Source organism: Peromyscus leucopus, chromosome X, assembly GCF_004664715.2.
Source record: "Peromyscus leucopus breed LL Stock chromosome X, UCI_PerLeu_2.1, whole genome shotgun sequence".
Taxonomy (NCBI): domain Eukaryota; kingdom Metazoa; phylum Chordata; class Mammalia; order Rodentia; family Cricetidae; genus Peromyscus; species Peromyscus leucopus.
In genome coordinates this window covers 45,714,248-45,741,400 of record NC_051083.1, presented here as the reverse complement: position 1 = coordinate 45,741,400, position 27,153 = coordinate 45,714,248, and the positions used below count along the sequence as shown (strand labels likewise).

General features: G+C 35.2%; 1 protein-coding gene across 9 annotated transcripts in view; it reads right to left on the bottom strand.

The window, feature by feature from the left end:
* Dmd (dystrophin) overlaps positions 1-27,153 on the bottom strand; it is a 2,209,767-nt gene that overhangs the window by 1,001,089 nt on the left and 1,181,525 nt on the right. The window contains exon 1 of one of the 9 annotated variants that reach the window (XM_028881810.2): positions 25,144-25,429. The exons of the other annotated variants lie outside the window; for them this stretch is intronic. The gene's annotated coding sequence lies outside the window, so the exon portion shown is untranslated. Of the gene's footprint in view, positions 1-25,143; positions 25,430-27,153 lie in introns of those variants that run through there. 9 annotated transcript variants of the gene reach the window in all.

The window sequence follows — 27,153 nt, the reverse complement described above, 5'->3', positions numbered from 1 at the left end:
TTAAAATTAAAATTTATATTTAAAAATACTTATATTTTAAAAAATCAAATATTTCTATCCAAAAGAATGAAATCTGACCCCTATATCTAATGAAATGAAACAAAAACAAAACCTATTCAAAATATACCTAAGACTTAAAATAAGACTAGAAAGTATGAAAATACTAAAAAAAAACATATAGGAAACATTGCAAGACATTCCTACACACAATGATTTGCTTGGATGTAATCTCAATATCACTAGACACAAAATTAGTTAGGATATAAAAGGATTATGTAAAACTAAAAGGCTTCAGTGTAGCCAAAAAAAAAAAAAAAAAAAAAAAAAAAAAAAAAAAAAAAAAACACAGTTAAGTTAGCTGAGGAAACAACTACAAAGTGAGATAAATTGTTTGTAGCTATTTATCTGACTGAAGGTTAATATCTGGAATATTTAATGAACTCCCAAATCATAACACAAATAAAGAAATGTGAAATTCTTTAAACAGGACCTTCTCCAAAAACCTAAAATGATATATAATTTCATTGTGGTGAGAAAGATCACTATTAAATTGCTCTTAACAGTACCCAGAAAGAAACCATGTCTAATACATGGTTAATGGGAATGTATATTTTAATAAAATTAGGAAAACAATAAGAGGTTCCTCAGAAAAGCTAAAGATAAATATACTAAATGATCCAATTGCCACATTTCTGGGAAATCAAATCCACCTGTAGCAGGGCTGCCTACAGATTCATGGCTTTTCAAGCGCTAGTAAATATAGAATGACTACAGATGTCTATGAATGGGTGGGAGGATAAAGAAAATGTGCTATATACAAACAGTGTTATTCTAGCCACAGAATAATGAAATTGTGTCATTGGAACTATAACTGATTGAAGTGAAGGACACCTTAATAAAAATATGTGAGACCCCTCTAACTGTTTGTTCCCACTCATATTTGGAAGTGAAAACAGTCATTGTTTGTATAGAATAATGATTATTACAGAGAAAGAGGTAGGGATACACAGAGGTTGCATAGTGACTACTAAAACACAGTTAAACAGTGAATGTTTTGAAATGCCATACCACAGGAAGATAATATAGTTCAAAATGAGCTAATACATATTTACTAAAAATTTACAAGAGAGGTGTCCAAATAATATACACAGATAAGAAGTAAATGCTAAATGTTTGGATTTGATGAGTACACACTACATGCACTAAGGTAATATGTATAATTAATGCATGTATATAAAAAGTAAAATATTTAAACTCCAGATGATTCACCATGTCCTGGAATCTGACTCTAACCAAAGATTTTTCACCTTATCTATTGTCAATCAACCTTTCCAATAGCATATTTCATTCATAACTTTAGTCAAATACAGCAAGATGACTAGGATTTCACGTTGTTTTTTTTTTTTTTTTTTTTTTTTTTTTGGTTTTTCGAGACAGGGTTTCTCTGTGTGTTTTGTGCCTTTCATGGAACTTGCTTTGTAGCTCAGGCTGGCCTCAAACTCACAGAGATCCGCCTGCCTCTGCCTCTTGAGTGCTAGGATTAAAGGCCTGTGCCACCACTGCCCGGCGATTGTTTCCTTTCATTCAAGATTCTTCTCTAGCTGTAGCACTATAGAATGAGTTTGGTAACGTTCCTTCTGTTTCTTTTGTGTCGAACAATTTAAAGAGTATTGGTATTATCTCTTCTTTGAAGATCTGGTAGAATTCTGCATTGAAACCATCTAGTCCTGGGCTTTTTTTGGTTGGGAGACTTTTAATGACTGTTTCAATTTCCTTAGGGGTTATTGGTCTATTTAAATAGTTTATCTGGTCTTGATTTAATTTAGGCATGTGGTACCTATCCAGAAAATTATCCATTTCTTTTAGATTTTCCTATTTTGTGGAGTACAGATTTTTGAAGTATGATCTGATGATTCTCCAGATTTCCTCATTGTTAGTTGTTATATCTCCATTTTCATTTTTGATTTTGCTAATTTGGGTGCTCTCTCTCTGCCATTTGGGTGGTTTGGATAAGGGCTTGTCTGTCTTATTGGTTTTCTCAAAGAACCAACTCTTTGTTTCATTGATTCTTTGTATTGTTCTCTTTTTTTTTCCATTTTATTGATTTCAGCTCTCAATTTGATTATTTCCTGGTGTCTATTCCTCCTGGGTGACTTTGCTTCTTGTTCTAGAGCTTTCAGATGTGCAGTTAAGTCACTAGTGTGAGATTTCTCCAACTTCTTTATATGGGCATTCAATGCTATGAATCTTTTTTTTTTTTATTTGACAATACTATTCAGTTCTACATAATAGCCACAGATTCCCTTGTTCTCTCCTTTCCTGGCCCCTCCCCTTCCCCCCAGCCCATCCCCCATTCCCACCTCCTCCAGATCAAGGTCTACCCCGGAAACTGGGATCGGATCTACCTGATAGACTCAGTTCAAGCAGGTCCAGTCCCCTCCTCCCAGATTGAGCCAAGTGTCCCTGCATAAGTCCCAGGTTTCAAACAGCTAACTCCTGCAACGAGCCCAGGACCTGGTACCACTGCCTAGATGCCTCCCAAACAGATCAAGCCAATCGACTGTCTCACCTATTCAGAGGGCCTGATCCAGTTGGGGGCCCCTCAGCCTTTGGTTCATAGTTCATGTGTTTCCATTCATTTGGTTATTTGTCCCTGTGCTTTATCCAACCTTGGTTTCAACAATTCTCACTCATATAAACCCTCCTCTTTCTCACTAATTAGACTCCCAGTGCTCCACCTGGGGCCTAGCCGTGGATGTCTGCATCCAGATTCCTCAGTCCTTGGGTGGGGTTTATGGCACAACTATTAGGGTGTTTGCCATCCCATCACCAGAGTAGGACAGTCCGGGCTGTCTCTCGACCATTGCCAGCAGTCTTTTGTGGGGGTATCTTTGTGGATTTCTTTGGGCCTCTTTAGCACTTTGTTTCTTCCTTTTCTCATGTGGTCTTCATTTACCATGGTCTCCTATTCCTTGTTCTCCCTCTCTTTTCTTGATCCAGCTAGGATCTCCCACTCTCTTTCCCTCGACAGTGGCCCTTCATTGGTCCCACTCATGTCCAGGCTGTTCATGTAGATCTCATCCATTTCTTGGTATCTTTCTTGGGGTCCCGTTTTCTAGGTAGCCTGCTTTCATAGCATCACATAAGTTTGGGTAAGCTATGGAGCTAAACAGAGAATTCTCAGCAGAAGAAGCTCAAATGACTGAAAGACATTTAAGGAATTGCTCAACATCCTTAATCATTAGGAAAATGCAAATCAAAATGACTCTGAGATACCATCTTACACCCATCAGAATGGCTAAGATCTAAAACATTGAAGACAGCATATGTTGGACAGGATGTGGAGCAAGGAGAACACTCCTACACTGTTGGTGGGAATGCAAACTTTTACAGCCACTTTGGAAATCAATATGATGCTTTCTTAGAAAATTGGGAATCAACCTCCCTCAAGTTCCAGCTATATCACTCTTGGGCATATACCCAAGGAATGCTCAATCATACCACAAGGACACATGTTCAACTATGTTCATATCAACATTATTTGTAATAGCCAGAACCTGGAAACATCCTAGATGCCCTTCAACTGAAGAATGGATAAATAGAATGTGGTATATATACACAATGAAATACTACTCAACAGAGAAAAACAATGACATCATGAGGTTTGCAGGCAAATGGGTGGAACTAGAAAAAACTCATCCTGAGTAAGGTAACCCAGACTCAGAAAGACAAACATGGTATGTACTCACTCATAAGTGGATACTAGTTGTAAAGCAAAGGATAACCAGACTGCAACTCACAACTCCAGGCAGGGTACCTAGTAAAGAGGACCCCAAGAAAGACACAGGGATCACCTAGTGACAGAGTAATGGATGAGATCTACATGAGCAAACTGGACGTGAGGGGTAATGGAGGGCAAGGTTCGGGGGGAAAGAGAGCTTAGGGGAGTGGAAGATCCCAGCTGCACCAGGAACAGAGTGGGAGAACAAGGAAAGAGATACCATGATAAATGAAGACTGCATGGGAATAGGAAGAAGCAGAGTGCTAGAGAGGTCCCCAGAAATGCACAAAGATACCTCCACAATAGACTACTGGCAATGATTGAGAAAGTGCCTGAGCTGACCTACTCTGGTAATCCCCCTAACTGTCATGATAGAACTCTCATCCAGTGACTGGTGGAAGCAGATGCAGAGATTCATGGCCAAACCCCAGGTGGAGCTCCAGGAGTACAATCAGCAAGAGAGAGGAGGGATTATATGAGCAAGAGATATTGAGACCATGATTGGAAAAATCACAGGGACAAATAGCCAAACTAGTGGAAACACATTAACTGTGAACCAATAGCTGAGGAGCCCCCATGGACCTGGACCAGTCCCTCTGGATAAGTGAGACAGTTGATGAACTTGAACTGTTTAGGAGGCTACCAGGCAGTGGGACTGGGACCTGTCCTTGGTGCATGGGCTGACTTTTTGGAACCTAGGGCCTATACTGAGACACTTGCTCAGTCTTGGTGCAGGGAGGAGGGGACTGAACCTGCCTCCACTGATTCTACTAGGCTAGGCAGACTCCCCAGGGGAGACCTTGCCTTGGAGGAGGTAGGAATGGGGGGTGGATTAGGGGAGATTCTGGGGGGTGAGAGGAGGGAGGACAGGGGAATCCATGGCAGATATGTAAAATTAAACTAATTATAAAATAAAAATATTTATAAAAAAAGACTTCTCTAAAGTCAGTTCAATTCCACTGTTCCCTTTTCTATCTGATCTTATTTTCCACTTTGCATAACACACTCTACCACACTGTCCAATTTTAGACTTTGTATAAACATTATCAATAATTATAATCTGCATAAACTCTATTACTTTTTCATGATAATGTAAGATCAGTCGGTCAAAACCATTTTCTTTCTTCCTGACCAATGTTAACATCTAAAACAAAATCTGGCACATCCAATATAGATATTCAATGTTGTTCAGGAGATTAAATAATCATTAAAAGTTCCAATATCAACAGATATTATTTCCTTTTTGACTTTAAGAATAAAGAAACTGAAAAAAAAAAGAATAAAGAAACTGAGGGAGCCGGGCAGTGGTGGTGCACGCCATTAATCCCAGCACTCGGGAGGCAGAGGCAGGCGGATCTCTGTGAGTTCGAGGCCAGCCTGGGCTACAGAGTGAGCTCCAGGAAAGGCACAAAGCTACACAGAGAAACCCGGTCTCAAAAAACCAAAAAAGAAAAAAGAAAAAAAGAAACTGAGGGTAGATGGGTAAGGTAGAAGCTCACAGTCATATACCGGCTTCATATAGAATATTTTGATCTGATTATCACATTGAGAAATACAAAAGGTAGCATTTACTACTAAAATGGTTACTTAGTCAGGTAAGGCCTATCCTAATCAATAAAAAATTGTTTAAAAGTTAATAATATCAAGAACATCAGTAAGTTGGCTGTTCTCTAGATGCTTTACAATACCTTTTATATAAATATTCACAATGACATTAATAATATTAATTAAAGATCACAATATGCTTTAGGATGTTCTGCCCTGCAAGTTAAAAGACTTCTTCAGCACTAGAACCTGACTTTTATTATATTAATTGGAAGAGACAGGAAATACTGTGTCTCTGTTTCCTCATTTTACAGTGAGAAAAGTACACATTCCTTACAACTCCAAGGATTTGAAGAGAACAATGAAGTTTATAGTTATAAAAGCATATTTTATATGCCAGAGGAATACACAGATGGAAGGCCCTCTCACTGTATTGAAGATTTAAAGCTTTCTGTACAGGTTCTCAATACACAATGAACAAGTAGGTAAACAATGAACATTACAAAAGGATATATGAAGGAAAATAGATGAAATGCTTATTGTAAGGTAGACCTGTGTTTGTTTTCCAGCTGGGATTAGTAAGAGGCTGCATAAATGGGTAGGTCCATTACAGAAATCACTCTGAAAAAATGTGCAAGGAAGCAACTTTCCATCGTGGTCAAATTACTTCAGATGCCTTGAATTCATGAATAAAACACTCCATCAAATTTTATGCATCTCAAGCACTTCTCACACATTTACATTCACAGCATCCAAGTGAGGTAGGGAAGGAGGAATATTTCATTTTTCTTATTTGGTGAAATGAAGATAATGAGGCACAAGGAGGTTAATGATAGATTTGAAGTTAATGCAATCAGTCAGCAGTAGAATCTTCGGTAGAATTTAGGTTTCCAGACTCTCAATTAGAGTTCTTTTCAAGATACTATGCTAACTACATTTTATCGTTGGAGGAATTTAATGTAGTCTTGTAGATACAAATGCCCACTACATTTTTCCCTACTAAGGAATCTTGATAATAATTCAACATCCAAGTCCTAGAATAAATTAATTTACACTGGGAATTTCAGCATTGAGGTTAAATCAGGCCACATCCTGTCTGTTCCTCTCCCTAGGGATTCTCTCTTTCCTTATATTCTAGAACTTAATTATCCAAGTTCATATAGTACTCTTTGGAGGTATTAACATGCTATGTGTAAAAGCTATTGACTTATCATTTTATCATTTAGTTTAAAAATTCTGGATTGTAGTAATTTAAAAAGCAGAAAAAGGTGAGATGAGTCCACAAGATGTAGGATTTATAGACAGAACATCAGATATGAAGGTACCTCTACATTTCCCCCTCTATCTCACTGGTCATTCCTTTTCTCTCTCCATTTCTGTTTGAAACCACACTTTGATTTAAATTTTAGAGGTCTTCTATTTTATAGTTATACCCTTCCTTTGTGAGATTATTCTTTTTCATGTGATTATTTTCATGCCTCTAAATGTTATCTTATGCCAACAACTTCTAAATCTAAATGTCTAACTTGAACATATTTTCTCTGAACATTCAAGTCATAGATTCACTCACCTGCTCAGTCTCACCCCTGCAGTCTAATAGATCTCCAAATTTAATATGCTCCTCTCAAATAAAAATGCCTGTTTTACTTACAGTCTTCACCATCTCACTTGAGGTTAATTTTGTCCCTTTCAATGAAATGAGGTAGAAACCATGGGCTCATTCATGGTTCTTTATCTCCCAAATCTTTTATTCAGTCCATTATGGAATTCTTGCTAGTTCTACATTTAGATGCATAAAGAACAAGATTCCTTCTTAAAATTCTGAGCTAGACTACTATCATATTTATTTGGATTACCATAATTGCCAGGAAACATGACCCCTTGCTGAAGGTATCTCTATCCCACTAGCAATCTTGATAAGACCTACATCACATTTTCCTCTACAAAAATCTTCATTATAGGGTTGGGGATTTAGCTCAGTGGTAGAGTGCTTACCTAGCAAGCATAAGGCCCTGGGTTCAGTCCTCAGCTCTGGGAAAAAAAAAAAAAAAAAAAAAAAAAAAAAAAAAAAAAAACAACTTTCCACTAGCTCCTGTTTTACTCAGTGAGAAAGAGGACAAGAGGACATTATTACAATGGCTTTCCAGTTCCTTTATCAATCCATTGACACCATGGACAACTCTCTCACTCTATGTACTCTAGACAGAGTGCAGATTAATTGCTCAGGAAAGCAGCTAAAGTGGTGCCTTGGGTATTCTATGTTTAAAGTTACCTCAGGTCAAAATGAGTGTTCTTGAGATAAGAACAAGATTCATTATTTTTTTTTTCTCCTCATTCAAATCTTCACTCAAAATACTGTCGCAGTAATACCACAGTACCTGTATGTAAATCTTAGAATGTACCCAAGTTTAAGCTCTTATTTTGCTCTTCTTCTTTTGCACACTTATCACAATTTAGAATACTATGAAATATTCTTATATGTTATGAGTACAGGTTACTCTCTGCAATACAAAAGAATCCATAATGTGTGTGTTTTGTTTAGTTTTGTTCACTAATGGCATACTGCCAGACACATGGTTGGGGCTCAATATTTGTGGTAACTAACTTGATGTTAGATCAACTAATGTTGTCTTAGCAGTCTATAGCTTTATAAGTATTGAAAATTGAGCAAAAATTATGAAAGAGGGTTCATACAGATGACAACAAATTCAGACAAGTAGACAAAGGATACATAAGATACCATGGAGCACAGAAATAAACCAGTCAGATTTATTCCCCTAGAGACAAGAAAATGAGGCAGGAATATAAGCAAATAAATGGAAGAAAGAAGATCATACTAAAAGGGCATTTTTGTATTTCAAAAAGTCTAAAAGAAATTACTTTACTGTGATACTATTTTGAATTCTGAATGAATTATCAATTTGCCTCTATTCTTTCCGGTATTACCTTATTTCCAAGTTCGTTTTTATTTTAGTACTAAGCAGGAGGAGGTGTGTACTTTCCTTGCTTGAGTTTAACAAAAAGAGAAAAATGCATGAGAAAGTAGTTTACTTTGGGGGAAGAATTTTTGGAAATAGGACGCATAGAAAAATGGGTTGGTGTGAAATCAAAAGGGAACATCAGAGATGATGTGTGTTAATGATTAGTGGAACTTGTTTATACAATCAGAAGCAAGCATAATAATATTTGATTTTATTGGTTTATGTGGGGAAATACATTAATGTGTCAGGAGTCTTAATTTTAATTGACACTTTTACTTTAGTGATCACAGAATTGTTTGAGAATGGAAGAAGTGTCTTCCATAAGTTTAAAACTACATATTTCATTTTCATTGCTGCTAAAATCTGCCCAAACTGTAAATCTGAAAACTTATAAGGATTCTGTAATTGCCTAATTTATATCTACAGTTGCAAACTAAAATGTATTTAGATCACATAAGCTATGGGTATGTTCTTATGTAGCTCTTCAAATTATAGTCTACTAGCTCTATCAGTTATTGTAGGAATATAAAAGGTGTTTATGGAAAATTCTCTAAGACTAAAAGTGATCTACATGCAAATATATGGAAATAGTTCCTTTCTTAACACAGTAATAAAACATATCTAAAAAATTCATGCTTTGGGAGAATAGGTGATGTTCACATAATCATTCTTATAAGTTGCTAATTTTTATTTACTTGCTTCATTAGCTATTTAAAGGTACTTCATACAAAATCAAATACTATTGAATATTTTAGTTTAATTCAAATATTTAACTTTAAATTCCAACTACAACATATACCTTATTTAATATTAATATTTCATTTGCAGTAATGACTACACATAAACTGCACAAATCAAGATTGATAAAAACAAATGTTAACGTAAAATTTATTCATTATTTTGTGGACAACATCCTCTAATTAGATATTAATTGGAATTAGCATACTAAAAGTGCTTAGAATTCATGGTGGTAGAAATATTCTGTAAACCACTAAGAAATTTCTCACTTATCAATATTAAATACAAAGGACACTATATATTTTATTTGTGAATTCTGGTAATTTCTCATATTTAATTTGCAAGAGTTGGGAATAACTAGAAATTATGCATGAAAATCTATCATCAGTCTGCAAATATCTTTGTTTTAAACACCTCTTTTTACACAGATTTTAGTTTTACTTTTATTTAAATATCATGCATGCCTCTGTATGTGTCTGTGCAGGTGAGTACAGGTATACTTGGAGGCCAGAGGAGTTATAGGAGGTTGTATGATGTTCAGTATGGTTGATGGGAACTGAATGTATTTCCTCAGGAAGAGCAGCATCTGCTAATAATCATTGAGCCATATCTCCAGCCCCCTACATCTGCCTTTTAAACATCTGGTTTCCTGTAGTTGGAAGAATGCTACTAGAAAGCTATGCTCTCTAATTCTGTCCCATAGTATTATCTCAGCCGTATTTCCAAGCATGATATTCAATGGGCATAAATAAATAAATAAATAAATAAATAAATAAATAAATAAATAAATAAAATAAAAACCTGAATGCATTAATAGGAAATAATCTCTCAGTTGGCCTTATTTACTTCCTAGACAACTGGTCACTGTTTCCTCCCTTCTTAGGTTACTTTCATTAGGCCATCCATTTCTTTACACAGAACCCTCCACTCTTGGCAGTTGAGTTTAAGAAATAAATATACAAGAAGGAAATTAATGCAAATTAAAAGGAAATATGAGCAAACAGCAAAGACTGAGGAAGCTTGGAAGAACAGGCATGAAAGGTGAAATTTTAACATGGCACAGCCTGGTATTGATTGATTCTTCAAAACACAGAGTCAGCATTTTGTGAAAGACAAACTGATTTTTTAAAATTAGCCATTCTCTAATATACAATATCTAATTCCCTGATAGACAATGCCAAGCTTTCCCTATTTCTTTGGCCATTTAGAAAATAAAATTCTATTATGTATAGCATCATTATCATAGATAGCAAAGTTATTTAACATGGCTTATTGTGCCCTCTTAAGTATATTAAAGTCATTTAGAATGCTAAGTTACACCATAAAAAGTTTGTAATAAAGATTAAGATCTAGGAATTGCTTCCCTCACTAATTCCTCCCACCTGCACTGGAAATTTCAGTGCCAGCAAAGAAAATATTTGATGCCAATTAACAAAGACAAACAAACAAACAACAAAAAGAATGTGGAGAATGCTTAAATTACAAAGTTAAAGAAATCCCTTCAAGACCTCTAAAGTTCTCATTCTAAAGTATAGAGTTAGAGGATATGAAAAGAAAACAACGGGGTTGGGGATTTAGCTCAGTGGTAGAGTGCTTGCTTAGCAAGCACGAGGCCCTGGGTTCGGGTCCTCATCTCTGTTAAAAAATAAAAACAAAGAAAGAAAGAAAAGAAAACAACAATAAAAGAAACCTATGAACTGAACTAGTGAAACAATATATCCATAGAGAAAATGCTAACCTGCCCACTAGACATGGCATCCTACTGTGATGCTCAGTGACTGAGAAGGGCAAGTTGGACTTTGATTTATAGGCCATTTCGAGTTTCTTAGAGAAACAGTTACACCTTAGAACTGTCTGTTGTGGGATATTCAGCCAAGCCATCAATCTGCACAATTTTCACTGCTTGGAAATCCTCAAGATCCCCCAATGATGTTTTCTATATAGTTAGCCTGTCACTACTGCTGTGATTACTATATGTGGTTGTCTACCATAATCTAAACTCTCAGTTATTTTTATTTTATGACCCAGTAATGATCACCAGTTATGATTCACTGAGAGCGATCAGCAAATATTCTGGTTTGGCAGATTTGTGTTTGTCCAAAATATCTATAGCTGCATGTTAATAGTCTTTTGATAAACTAATGTACCATTTAGACTGTAGTCATCTCAACTCTTTTCCCTCAGTCTCAAACCAACATATTCTCAGAATTTGCAAGAGAGTGATTCTGTTTCGACTAAATTAATAAATGCCTCAAAACTACACAATTCACTTTATATTTATCTTTGTTTGCTAAGCTACAAAACACAAATATTCACATGAACTTCTTAGATGGCATTCTTTTCAAGACAGGACTTCTCTATGTAGCCCTGACTGTCCTGGAACTCACTAAATAGACCAGACTGGCCTCAACTCACATAGATCCTCTTGTCTCAGCCCCTTGAATTCTGTGACTAAAGGTATGCTTCACTAAGCCCAGCTACAGGATTTCTTATAATGATAACAGAAAATTAGGGCTCAAAGTCAAGTAAGAGAATATATGCTTTAATTTTGACTATGTTTGTGCATTTATCCCTATTCCTTCTCTAAACTATCTTAATATCTATTACATTGTAGAGATTAACTGTTATAACTTATGTCCTTTGTCTCATCAACAATATTTCAAGATCCTTGAAGAATAGAAAATATCTATTTGATAAAAAGTGCACAGAGGGTGTGTGCTAAGAACTGGGCAGAACAATAAACTTTAGCCAAGGGATTTCAATTACTGCATGGCAAACCTGATATTTCCAATCTTGAAATTTAGCTCCTGAACACTTGAAGACATTAAGGGAAATTACGGTTCTGTTATTTCCTCCACTGAATCTAAGCCAAGTTTCTCTGGCATGTGAGTTAATAGGTACTAGACTGATTTTCACTGCAAGAGAATAAATGCATTGTCTATAATTTGCTGAACTGTATTGTTATTAGTCCATTGAAAAAGATATCCACATGTCCTATCACTTACTAAATGATTGATTGAGGATCCTAAAAGGAATTTTTTTTTTGGAAACTATAAAAGCTAATATAGCTCCTGAATTGCTGTCTGCTCTGTATTAAAGCATATATACTAGAAAATTTAATACTACAATTAATTCTCATTCTGTCCCATTTTCTAAAAGAGAAAATTAAACTGCAAAGGCAAAATATTCCATGCTATACAAAAAGGACTCACAGCCTCTTTATTAACCTAGGCTACTGCCACTATTCTGACCACATAGGAATCATCACAAGGAAACAAGTGATACAAAGACACCATATATTGTAATTAGGTCAAAATGTTTACAGAATTAGAGAGTTTCATGTTCCTACGTTCTTTGATTTCAAATAATCATAATTATCCAGGTTAGCAAAGAGCCAGCATTACAACACAGATAGATAACATTAGTATTTTTAATATCTTCAATTTATTTGCTGTGCAACACACAAAAGGTCTTTGAAATATTCATGATTATTTTATAAAAATAGTCATTTATGTTACTGTTTAATGACAGCTCTCCATCTTGATGGTGATATTGATTATATGAAACTGTTCATGTGATTAAACACCATGAGAAAATAATAAAGGCCTACAATGAAAGGTCACACATAAAAACCAGTGAAAGCAAAGTAAGATCTGCAGTTTACTTTATGTCATTTGACAATAATGGCAGGTGAGGGGGTCAATATTCTTATTTCAGTTATTTCAGACAATACTACTTTAGAGAACTAGGCAGTATGAACACAAGAATTCTCTGTACTGCTTTACTACTCATGATTCTATCAGTATCTCACCATAAAAACTAAAACATGGGCTGGGTGGTGGTGGTGCATGCCTTTAATCCCACCACTTGGGAGGCAGAGCCAGGCAGATTTATGTGAGTTCAAGGGCAGCCTGGTCTACAGAGCGAGATCCAGAGAAACCTTGTCTTGAAAAACCAAAAAAAAAAAAAAAAAAAAAAAAAAAAAAAAAAAAAAAAAACCACTTAAAAACCCAGTAAAAATCTGACCCGCATTTTAACAGGGAGGAAAATAAGAGAAGGGGAGTGTGGGTTGGAATGGAGTCTGGCTGATTTCTAATTGGAACAGACGCCACAAAGTTGTCCTCTGACACCACATGCTTGTTATATGCCACCACCATTCATATGCACAAAAACAAAGAGAAGTTTATGCGTGTCATGGAGAGTAGAAACAAATATGGGAGCTAGAGAATAATGTCACAGGCTACTGCAAATGGAGCAGTATCCCCAAAGAACGTCATCAGACTTCTCATTGCAGACGAATACCGTCTTAGAGCCCCGAGTATATATAAAATGGAAAAGAACTACAGAAGGAAATACTTGCTGTAAGGAGACACTCAGCAAATTGTGTTAGAGTTAGCTGTCCAAACAGGGACATTCCAAAACAGGGAATTTGCTGGTTCTTCTATCGTTGGACAGTCTCAAAATGTTACATAGAAAATTGTTCCATCTACATCATCTGCCTTGTCTTCTATGCTCAAACTAAGTACAAAATTTAAAAAAAAAAAAACACTTTAATTTGCTTCTATTATTTGTACTTCCTGAGTTCCCTTGGGTAATTGAATTTTATACTGTATATAGAAAAGTTCAGAAGATGAAGGAAAATGATGGCCAATACAATGCAATGGATATTCTGTTTTCTTTATTAGTGCAGGTATTATAATACAAGAAATCTTATTCATTCAATGATATTGTCCAAGTAACATCTTTCTTTGTAATATAGTCTTTGAATATAGACAGATCAACGTCTGAATTTTGTTCTTTGTTCTTCCCCTGGAACCTTGGGAATGTTATTGAATTTGTGCTACTCAGGATCCTCATTGATACAGTAAATCCAAAATTAGGCACATACTTCTTGGAATGACAGAGTGCATATAACTGCCTATCAATGTATCTGATATGAACAATAATTATCATGCTCATCAGTTTAAGTAACATAACCACTATAATCTGTGAATGAACTGGACATGGGATCTAGATTCCTGCTGAGGCTTAAATCAGCATTTAAAGCAAGCCATTTACCTGACATTCTCCAAATAAACCAACACTGTTCTCTTTGCATTGTCTTCAAAGTATAACAACTTTTATCACACTATTTAGATTATCTTTTTGATTGTTTCTTCACTAAGTTTAAACATTTGTGTGCCATTCAAACTTTGCAAACATGGGGTGGCTTACCACTTAACAAAACCTCTAGTATTATGGAAGAATCTCAATATAGAGTTATTGAATATGATTAATGCCACAGCTGAATTTACTCCCCCATCTTAATCTTTTCCTAAATAGATGCAGTTTAATGGTAATGCACTTCCTTAAATTCCTATAGCAAACTTTGATAAAACCACATATTTTTAAATATTATCCTGCTAATACATTTCTCCAAGTCAGATCACTGTCAAGAAATAAGTACTAAGAATCAAACTAGGCCCACTTTTTAGGCAAGGAATTGATCCTGCACATTAAACTGATGTGGTTCAAATATTGTTGACTAATTGCATGTTATTGACTGTCAGAGTATATCTATATAGTTAAAAGCTTAAGGAAATTCTTGTATGCGTGTCTACTAGATAATAACTGTATCACTTACTAGTTAGACATCCAGTGTAACCCAATCCTTGATTGAAATTTGCATGTGACTATGAAACCTAAGCAAATATCCTTAGTGATAGTTATCTAACTATGAAGACATGCCTACCATCTCCCACAAATTTTAGGCAAAAAGTTCTTTTGATTTATTTCCATCATTTATTAATATATATCACACTATTCTCTGGAAATGCAGAAATCCCTAAGTCAAAATCTAGGGGACAGAAGTATAGAAGATGCTGCCACAGGTTTCCCTGAAGTATAGTACTGTTGCTACAAAATCATCTCAAATACATCACTTTTAAAGCTGAACACTTGTCAATTCAAATTTTATGGACAGTTTTCATTATAAATATTTTTATTTTATGATTCATTTAATTTTACATATCAGCCATGGATTCCCCTGTTCTCCCTCCTCCCACTCCCAGATTTTCCCTGCAATCCACCCCCACCCCCCCATTTCTACCTCCTCCAAGGTAAGGTCTCCCCTGCGGAGTCAGCCCAGCCTGGTAGATTCAGTTGAGGCAGGTCGAGAGCCCTCCTGCCTGCACCCAGGCTGAGCAAAGTGTCTCAGCATAGGCCTTAGGTTCCAAAAAGCCAGCTCATGCATCAAGGACAGGTTCCGGTCCCACTGCCTGGGGGCTTCCCAAACAGTTCAAGCTCATCAACTGTCTCACTTATCCAGAGGGCCTGGTCCAGTACCATGGGAGGAATTCAGAGGCTGGGAGGCTGGGAGAGTGGGAGGAGGTATGAGAGGGGAATCTATGGTTGATATGTAAAATGAATTTAAAAATTTTTAAATAAAAAGGAGTATATTCATAAGCATATTTTAGTCAATGAAAAATGAGAAAGAGGATAATAAATAAAATCATCATAGCTAAAGAGATAATTTAACTTCCATTATGTTAAATTATATATTCAATTAGGCAAGGACATGTTGGCCTTTCAAAAACAATATGCACATTTTGAAATGTATCTTTTAAACATTTATAATAATAAGTGCTAAGCAAAATCCTCATTGCCTGAAATAACAGTAAAGTGAGGATTAATATGATCAAAATACATTGTTTGACATTTTCAAAGAGTTAATAAAATTGTTTTAAAAAAAAATACCATTAGGATATTGCTGGACCTGGACCTACCTATTATTGGTAGTAACAACAGAATTTGCAAAATGTGTAATGTATTATACAGACAAAGCACATAAATAAAAAAAAAATAGGAAGTAGTTTTACCATATTAGTTGGGCTTTTTATTATACTTCGTTGTACCTCTAACTAAAAACACATTTATTGACATTTGTAAATATCTTTTAAAAAAGAAATTCCAATGAGTCAGTGGGGGGAGATATTTTAATTTCAGCATAGCATGCTAAATGCAGTAGGAAATTGTTCTGAAGGCATCCTCCTCTGTTGCATTTTGAGAACTATGTTAAAACATGCTTTTATTAAATGGAAAGAATACATTCACCAAAACTACATATTCTCAATTTGTAAGAAAACAGTGATTTCCAAATGCTAAAAAATACAAAAAGACCATTTCTTACTCTTATAATTCATCATCTTCATGTGACTGCATTTACATTTTATATAAATATATAAAACAATAAATAAAAAAGCATGTCCATGAGAAAACACAATATTTTACAACTTCTTGAAAATCACAATTTGAAAATATCTAATGATGTGATTTTAATTTAACTCTAATATTAAAGGTATTATTACTCTCACAGAGTTAGAAATTTCAGTGACTTAGAGTTAAATTTTTAAGAATAAGATATAAGAATATTTATTCATATAATACATTTATTTTATTAGGTATATGAAATATTACATGACAAGTGGGGAAAGTATAGGAAGAAACAAATGAAATAATGTTCATGAGTGGTATGTTTACAAGGCTGCCATGCTACTTCCATATTATATTTTATATCTCTACTGCTTAGAAAATTATTTCCATGTGAGCATCAATCTCTCAGATGCCATTTATTCCCAGTATGGCCTTTAATTAAAAGAAAATTGTAGTATTCTTTTTAAACATCATACTTCAAAAATATGTTCATAATATTAAAATATATAGATATAAAAAGTCATGTGGAAGGAGGGAAAGAGCAAAAGTTATTTGCTAGAGCATTAGTATCTTATCAATGAGAATATCAATAAAGAATATGATTTCCCTTCTCCTAACCACCATTAACTGTCAATAGTCTTTCAGGTTGGGTTTTGTGAGCTTTTTCCCCTCCCATTATAATGTTGACAGGTAAGTCTTATACTAATCTTCTGCAGAAAACCAGGCTTCAGGGTATTCATGGCTTTCTATTTACCTTTACTTTACATTTACCTTCTTTCTCTTGATTTTATGGAAGTAAAAGTGGTATAAATCTCACTATTTAGAAGACTAAATCAACCATTCTGTGTGAATTCTAATTTGTGCAAGACAGATGTTACTATGACTATATGATCAATATTAATTTAATATGAAATACAGTTATAAAGGATGTGAAAATGAGAAAATAACTTATATTTTGTTTTCTTGTTCATAGTTTTAAATATTCACTCATTCAATAAATTTGTGAATTTATCCCAATTCAGGGCTTAAACATGAAGTAACTTATTTATTTTTATTTCATTTATTTTTATTTATAAAAGTGCCTTGTTTTATGAAATAGTGAATGCCAGGTAGGCCTTGGGGGTTTATAGATTGGCCCCATGTCCTGTTCTCTTTTTGTTTTTTATTTCAGGTGTAAGGTGACAAGATGTCTCCCATTCCTGCTCCAATGCTTTCTCTGTTATCATTGTTTGTATTTCCCTGGAATATGAGGTAAAATAAACCTTTCCTCCGTTAAAAAAAAAGTACATTCATTTTTATTTTGCATTTCACAGGATATTCTCCTTTAGTGAAAAGATCATGGTAAATGATGAAATACTGTTACCTCCATACCCTGGCAGGCCATAGACTTTCCTAAATAAATAAATACATTCCTATAAAATAAGTTAGAATAAATTCCTATAGAAATACTAACTAAGTATGGTTTCTAGCAGAATATTTTAAATAAATTTCATGTATAGTTGTGAAGAATACTTATACTCATTTGAATGTTTCTGAAGCACTCTTTCCAAAAGTCAATAACTTTTCTAAAAAAAAAAAGTCAAATTATATAATTTGCTAAACATAAATCACTGCCATTTTGCAACTGCTAAAATTGTACCTGAGCACTATAACAATAGTATTTTACTTGGCTAGTGTCCTCACACAGAATACTCTGATGTAGATATGCTAATAAAATGATAAATTTTATTTTATATTAGTCAGTTAGAGAAAGTGGCTTTTCATAACTCAGCGCCTAACCCAATCATCATAAGAGAGACTTCTCCTGGAAGCTGATTGGTACAGATGCAGAGACTCAAAGCCAAACACTGGGCACAGAGAGAGCCCAAATTGGTGATCTCCATTGAGTCCCTTTCCCCAGAACACCGGGAAAGAATTGTAGGAGCCAGAGGGGTCAAGGATACCCACAGAATTAACTAAGCACAGAGCATATAGGATCACAGAGACTGAAGCAATAATCACAGAGGCTGCATTGGTCTGCCCCACACCCTCTGCATATATATTGTGGTTGTTAGCTTGGTGTTTTTGTGGGACTCCTAATAGTGGGTGTGGGGGTGTTTCTGACTCTTTCCCCTGTTCTTGAGACCCTTCTCTTCCTACTGGATTGCCTTGTCCAACATTGATATGAGGGTTTGTGCCTGGTCTTATTGTAACTTGTTATGCAGTGTTTTATTGATATGCCTGGGAGGCCTGCTCTTTTCTGAAGGGAAAAGAAAGAGCAGTGGATTTGGGGGAGAGGGGAGGTGAGGGGAACTGGGAGAATTGGAGGGAGGGGAAGCTGCAGTCAGGATGTGTTGTATGAGAGAAGAATAAAGAAGAAAGTAGCTTTTAATTTTCATCAAGAAATACAAAATATGAAATTAGCAAAAGACAGCTATGACTGAACACATTTGAGGCAAGCTGCCATTCATCTTTGCTAAATTGATCTGCTGAGACTAGCAGAAATGTCTCCAATGTTTTCTTCTGATGAGTCAAGGCTAAAAGGATACACGCAGACAACTGTTAAGAGTCATCTACTGAGACATCAGTTAAAGACCTTTCTCTTTTATTGCACATTTCAGTGCTTACATCAGTGCCTCTAGTTCTTGTCTCAAAAAAATTTACATTATTTAATACTCACTACAACTATATGGTTTATATTGAGACACTTTAAAGAACTAATAATCAGAAAACAACTAATATTTAATGAACAAAATAACTGCCAATTGTTATCCTCAATACTTCATATGTATCTTTTATAAGTCCTTTAGATACTCTATGAGGTAGATGTTATTAATGTCCCCACTTATATGAATAATTGATCATTAAAACAATATACTGTCATGTATATAGATATATTCACAATCTATTCTATCATGAATATGCTATAAATATATGAGGTAATATAGTAGGTATGCTGTCTGTGACCAAAGGTTCAAGAGTGCATTTAAATAGTGTCTACCAAATAAGAAAAAGGAATTTTGACCTGGACAAACATGGCTTGGTTTTATCTTGATGACTTACTGACATTTTGGGTATTTTATACCAAGTTTCACTTTTTTTTTAAAGATTTATTATGTACACAGTGTTCTGCCGGTATGCCAGAAGAGGGCACCAGATCGAATTATAGATGGTTGTAAGCCTCCATGTGACGGCTGGGAATTGAACTCAGGGCCTCTGGAAGAGCAACCAGTGCTCTTAAATTCTGAGCCATCTCTCCAGCCCCTAAGTTTCACTTTTTATAGAATGTCTTTAGTATAGGTACCGAAAATAAAAACAAAAGGATGTCAGTTCATGTTCAAGTGGCAACACAGGTTAAGTTTTTCAAGAAACAATGGTCACAGAACAAAACTCTGAAACTGGAGAAAGGAATGAATTCAACTTGTTCATAGCATAACATCTAAGATGGCGGTAGAGTTTATTATTTATTTCTCAATTGAGGACAAAAATGCTCAAGTCCTTATACCTCTACCATCACCTATAGTTGTTTAAGGGCTTTCCAAACATGGGAATGTAAAGCCTAGGGCAAATCGAACTATTCCTTGTGCAGATCAGACAGGAATTGGAAGTCGGAGAAGCAACATCCAACAAAATATTTACAGCAGCTAGCTTTTGAAAGTAACCTGTACAGATTATATTTTTATTATTTGAAGATATAAATATCATGAAAAGGCACTGTGAGATAAAATGAGAGAGAGAGAGAGATAGAGAAAGAGAGAGAGAGAGAGAGGAGAGAGAGAGAGAGAGAGAGAGAGAGAGAGAGAAGAAAAATAAAATGTTCATAAAACCCACAGCCTATGCACTGGCAACTACGAGTGTAATGATGTGGATACAGTGAACTATGCCATGTCTAAATTGCATTGCTACAACTGTCTATCCTTTAGTGAAAAATTAGGTTTAGCTAATAATGGATGGAAAAATATATACCACCTAAATGTTAATATACTAAAGGGTGTGAGTACTTAACCTTTGTCTCTGAAACCCCATTTTGTTTGACATGTTCCATCAAACATTTGGGGGTACTGTATCTTTTTTAAAAAAAAAGAAGAACCTAAAAAAGTGAAGGCCAATTTAGAAGATATTAAGCAGCAGCAGAAAAAAACGCCCTGCTTTTTAATTTTTTTTTCATTCAATCAGGAATAAAACCAAAACAACAACAAACAAAAAGGCTCGGTTCACAGAAGTAAAGAACTGCTTTTTCACACCCATCCTCTAATTTCAGATTATATATGAGATTTCTGACAAATTGTTACAACTTTCCTCTTCTGAGGGATGAGCCTGAGTATAGGAGCTGTTACACACTTGTTTAAAGATCAGGTGATGAATCTCTACCTTCATCATCCTCAGTGAAGGATTTGGCCAGGATTAAAGGATAAGATGACAGTTATAAGGGGCTTTTCTTAACTGCCCCTTTTGCAGATTATGTTTCTGTAGGCATTGCAATATAGGAAGGCTATGAAGTTATAACTTTTATTCTAGCACATACTATGATACTTCCCTATTATGTATATTTCCATAATCCCTGACAAACTTGACTTAGCCATGGAAATGATTATTCCAAAGTATTTAATCTCTAACACAGGCAGCTGCTAGAATTCACTCCAAATACATAAGACCTTTAATGATAGACATCACTGAATCATTATTATTGCATGTATCAGTATTCCTACACTTGAAAATGAAAGTGTCTTCAGGCTAGATATTATGTTTAATTATTTTCTCTAAGTAAATAGTGGCTGTGAATTTTGCATTTACAGTGTAGGCATTGGCAACTTCTTTAAGTCTTGAAAGGGGGATTTCCTCACTATTCAAACAAGTGACTCTTTTGCCAGCCATGGCCTATGAGCACATCTGCTCTTATGCACATGATTGTGAACTGCACTTGCAAACACACAAAACAGTAAACACAATCTTCAGTTTAGCTTTAAAAAAGAATTTAATAGCTAACAGAATGAAATAGGAGGGTTTATTCCATGGCTTATCACTGTTTTCTTTAGGATAGACTCCTCACATTGGTCATGCTGATACTGTTCTTCAAATTCATGTATATAAGGAATTTGAAATAAGAAAACTGCTAGAAATTGTTTTTTTTCAATCTCTAAGTGTTTGTATGTATGCAGGTGTGCGATGTGTGTGTCTATGTGAACATATGCCACAATGTACTTGTGGAAGTCAGAGGACACTTGTATTTCAGGTCTTTGCCTACCAGCTCATTTAACACAGAGTGTCTTTATTGTTCACTGCTGTGCACACTAGACAAGCTGACTGGTGACCTTGAGAGGAGTCTCCATTTTCTACCTTTCATTTCACCATAGGAGTTCTGGAATTACAGAGGCAGCTACAGTGTTGAACCTTCTATGGCCTTTGAAGATTCAAACATGTTCCCACAGCATGCACTCTACTCACTGAGCTATCGCATCAATCCAGGAATTGGAATTTGTAGAATTAAGGAGGCTGTAAAAGTCTATTGCATTCATATATTACAAAAACTGTAACTACTATTCTTTTCAAAATGTTTGATTTTTATTTATGACAAGTTTTATTCCTCATAAGGATATGAAAGGGTCATTGATGATGGGGTCATTGCACTAGACAAATAGATCCTAAGAAACCTAGAGATATAAGATACATAAAGGTTTGATTAGGTTTTCAGAGAGTAAAGGCAGAAGGAAAATGTTCTGAATCCTATCCTTATCTCTTGACTTATATTTTTATATAACACACACATATGCACCCACACATACACATATTTTTATAGTCAACTTCACACAGAAGTATGCCCTGCCCTTTCTTTTACTGATAATAAATGTGTCTTTATCGTTCTCAAAAAAATCAACTTGCTCTTGGACATTTGTTTTAAAATCATATTAACCACTGCTATTTTAAAAGTAGAGAGATATGTTTTCTTTACTGTAAAGTCAGATGCAACAGAATACATTCTAAAACCTTCTGGACAAAATCCCCCACAAACAATGCCTGGATATCCACAGTCTCCGATTTATTCAAACACAGGAAAGAATCAAAAAAGATTTGATTACATTTGGCACCTTTAGAATTTAAGTAAAACATTAAGATACAAATATATTTTAGATGTTGTTTTAGTATATGCTCTGTTGCCTTTAGTCTATTCTCAACCTGTGAGTTATGACCCCTACGGGGTCAAAAGATGCTTTCACAGACATCACGCATTAGATATACTGAATATCAAATATTTACATTACAATTCATACTAGTAGCAAAATTACAGTTATGAAGTAGCAACGAAAATAATTTTATGGTGGGGTCACCACAACATGAATAACTCTATTAAAGATCACAGCATTAGGAAGATTGAAAGTCACTGGTCTAGAGAATGAACATCAAGAACTGTAAAATAGATTTGAGTCTTTTGAGTCTCTGTCTCTCTCTCTCTGTCTCTGTCTCTCTCTCTGTCTCTCTTTCTCTGTATCTCTCTTTTTCTTTCTCTGTGTGTGTGTGTGTGTGTGTGTGTGTATAAAGTTGTATCCTTTTAAGAAAGTTATATTCATAAATTAAGGAAGTTATTCTTGGATTGTATTTATCAGATGCATTTCTTGCTATAGGCTTTCTGATAACTATGTTAGCTTAGTGAAGAGAAAGTGTGTGTCTGTGTGTGTGTGTGTGTGTGTGTGTGAGAGAGAGAGAGAGAGAGAAGAGAGAGACAGAGAGAGAGAGAGAGAGAGAGAGAGACAGAGAGAGAGGTGAATGATGAATTATAGGAGTATTATAATATCTTTTATTCTCATTATTTTATAGTCCTTTTTAAAAGTCTATATACAGGAAATACCTTCAGAATTATTTAGTAAGGAATATTTGATTAGTAAAGCAGATCTCATAAGGAACAGTTTTAATTATTTGTTAACAAGTCTTACATAGCTTCCACATATAATCAAACTCTCCCTTGTAGCAAATAAAATACAACAGAAGCAAGGCTTTAAGCATTATAGACACTGATGGACTAAGCTAGAAATTAAAAGAAAATAGCTAACTCTCAGCTATAATTTTGATCACACAAAATACAAAGCAGAGTTCCAAGGAAAGAACCTAAAACGTGTCATGGATCTACATTGATGCAATTAGCTTAGTTTCAAAAAGAATAGTATGTATTTTAAATGAAGTCATCAATGATTTGATACCTGCTTTTGGAACTTTATAAGCACAAGTATCCTAAAGAATTCAGTGTTTTCCTCACAAGACCCAAGCAACAGTGCATGAAATTGAACTCCAAAAGAGCCACCATTCTGTGTGATTTCTTGGCTGACACAATTTAGATATTTATAGCTTTACGAATGGGCCACTGGAGAAGAACTTGAAGCTTTCTCTGGCCAGGAAGGATTAATGAACGTGTGCACCTGGTAATTACACCACTCCATCTTCCTGAAAGCCCTCACGCTGCCTCCGTGGCAGAAACTATAATGGAAATGCATTGAAAAATATCAATCTGCAATTCCATAATTTAAATCTAAATAATAAAACTTGGTATCTTTTCTCCCCACACATTCAAGATGTGATATCAACATTGACAGCATTTAAATTTAAAACATAAAAGCTGAATGTCAGCCTATTATTGAGCATGCTTTATTTCCAAAGTAAACCTCATGAGAGGAAAAAGAGACAATAAATATAGCAAAAAAATTTACAGCATTCAAATGTACAACAGAGAGCTCATAACTATTCACCTTTATTGAAACACAGCATACATTATAAATAATCTCTTCGTGCAGACAGGGACATTTCCAAAGGTAAAACCACAAAGGTAAAATTGAGAAGTGTAAAGGGTCTTCTGAGTCCAGTTACCAATTCTGTCTCTCTTTTAAACTCTTACTAAAAGTAAAGCCTCACTTAATAACTTTTATAATATAAACAAAACATAAATCATTCTACTTCTATGCCTAACTATTCATGAATTATAAAATTACTTGGTTAAAACCTGATACACAGTGTCTGAGTTCTACTCAAATGAACTGTCACAAGGCAACTTATATCTTAAAACTTGAACAAATCAAACTTTTGACAATACTTATATTTTTCCTCAGAGAAAATGAAACATTGACATTCAAACTAGTATTTCTGAGTGTGGTGGCACAAATAAATTATATATACTACATTATCATATATAATATAATATATATGTGTCTGTCTTTTAAAAAAATCAAGGTGTTCTAAAGCAAAGCAAGGTTTTATGATAAAGTTTCATGCTAGTAACATTAATGACTTTTTAGTGAAGAAAAAAAGGAAAAATTTTAATGTAAGCACTGATACTAAAAGTTGATTGCCACCTTAATGCACAGGCATCAAGATTTCCCCTACAGGAGTCTGTTCAAAACATCTTTATAAAGCAGAAGAAGGCACATGCTTTTTTTGGGGAGGGGGGTTGCCTGTTACGGTTAAACTCTATTGTTCCTAATGGAGTATAGAAGGAAGAAATGTTCCAGGAGAGGGATTGGATATGAACTGCCCCCTCCAGAGGAGCCAAGCAAATTGTAAGGGACTTCAAAAGCTAGAAGACCAGAGAGACTCAAACCCTCACAGATCTGAGCTACTTGCCCTCACTGCTGCTGTTATTTTTTTCACTTTCCCTTACAATAATGTGGTTTAACTTGCAAGAATTAATAGAAGGATGTATTTTTGTTAATGCTTTGATCTACCGCCCTTTTTTTCTGCCTCTAACTAGCAATTGCAATATCACTTAATCCGGACCTCAGCCTTCCAAGTACAAAAGCATCTCCTCCCACCTACTGCTCACACGCTCCTGCATCAGAATAGAAGACTTACTTACATAGAGGCTGCCAGACCTACGGAAGAGCACTTTCCTCTCAACAGATGTCTTCCGGCTTTTTGGCGCACACACACTCAGACACACTTGCCTACCTTATAATAAGGTGTGCAAAACCCCCTTCTGGTCCACACTGATGATTTTAGCTCAGAACAGCCAGCAATGCCTCCGCACAAAGCTTTGCCATTGCTAGTGTGAAGAGAAAGAGCTGCTGGGATGCTGAATGGCACATCAGCCAACTTTGTGTGTAGCAAAGGCTCTAAAGAAATCCTGGGCTGAAGCTCTGCTGGATCATGGATTGGACTCCACACACAGCTTGCAATATCCAATAGAGACAGTTTCTGCAGGCACTTGGTGCATAGTTTTGCACATGGAGGCAGACCCTCATTTTCTTTTCTTTAAATCACTGTAGCAAACTAAACATGTGATACTTAAATGAAGATCATTCATCAGAGACAACCAAGACCTGTTTAAAAACTAGAGCTCCAGCATCTAGAACTGAGTCAGGATTTTAGAACTATTTGTCCAAATAATGAATGTTAAACTAATGACAGGATCAAATTGAAAGTTGCAAAATTTTTATTAAAGCAAAGTGATTTAAGTGAACTCACTGATAAAGCATCTAGTTAGTTTGTTGAAATCAACTCCTAATATTTACTTCAGTCATTTACCTCCGTCATTCCTAACATGATAGTAATTCATTGTAGTGATCTATCCCTTGATAAATGAACAGCAGGCTTTATTTTGCCTCATCAATAAATATTTAGAGTCAGATGCACTGGGGGATATATTTATATACCAAACCCAGGAGCCAGTCATTGAAGCCCTACACCAAACCAGCATGCTAGATTGAATAAAACTCCCATTCTTCAAGAAAAAAAGTTACTTATATTATACCATCTCCAAAGCCCTAAATCCATAGGTACATTCTTTTCCATGTTACAGTACTAGAACAAAATGCAAGCTGACAAGTCAGCTGTGAGTTAATACCTGAAGCCATAAGGAAAAGTTCCAGGGTGCTTTTCATCATAGTTTCTTCTTGCAGGCATTCCCACACCTGGAAGCAACCTCTGGCTAATGTCTGTAATAAGGCACAGGTGTGTATAGATGACAATAGCAAAAGAACACACATAATTTGGTATATCCCTGACATTCCTCATGTAGTTGGTTGTACTGTGTTGTTTGTGAAAATACATACAGATTATGAGATGCTTATTTCATCAATGAAGTACTTAAGTACTTGCCCTCCAAAAATCCCCCCAAAATAAAACAGGCCGTTAATAATCCAAGTGGTTCTGAACTGTTTATGTACCACAACTGACTAGTCTATTCCTTATTGCCCACTACTCAATCTCTAAATGTCCTCTAAAGGAATCCTCAGCTTGCATGAACATACCTTTGGGTTCTGAGCACAGTGCATTGCATGTTTCAGAAAGATCTACTCACACTTGGAGCCTCAAAGCACATCACTAATAGCTGTGCATCTAATAACTGTGCAATAAACACCTGATGGATAATCAGATAAATGGCAAATAAAAAAGGAATTCACTGGTATTTAAATCTTCAATATTACTACAATGGGAATATGGTTTTTACAGTAGTTGCTACTTATGTTGTTTAGCTTTTCAATCTATTTTTCTCCCATAAAATATCATCAGTTGCCTTGCAGATAGATTAAACTTGATAAAGTCTGATATATTAAGGTGTCACTGCAGGGTCATCTTTGGAAGAGTAAGTTATCTAGCTTGACAAATGCAAAAATATTGTTTCCAATAAATCCGTATTTCACAACAGAAGAAGTAATTGAGACTCTTCATTTATAAATTATCAATATAATTTGTAAATTTTAACAGTTCATAGCCAGCCCTCAACTTTATGTGGGCCTGTCTTTTCTTGGCTAATTCTATGGTTTGAGTAGCAGAGCTTATCAGAGAATCCTTAGCAGAATGCAAATTGAACATCTTGAACTGAAAAAAAAAGAAAAGATCAAAGCACTTCACTTAAATATTGTTCAGACCTGCCATTCATATTTTTATGCATCAGAGAACTTGAAAGAAGACAAATTAAAATTTAAATGAAATTGTACTTTCAAAAGTGGATATAAT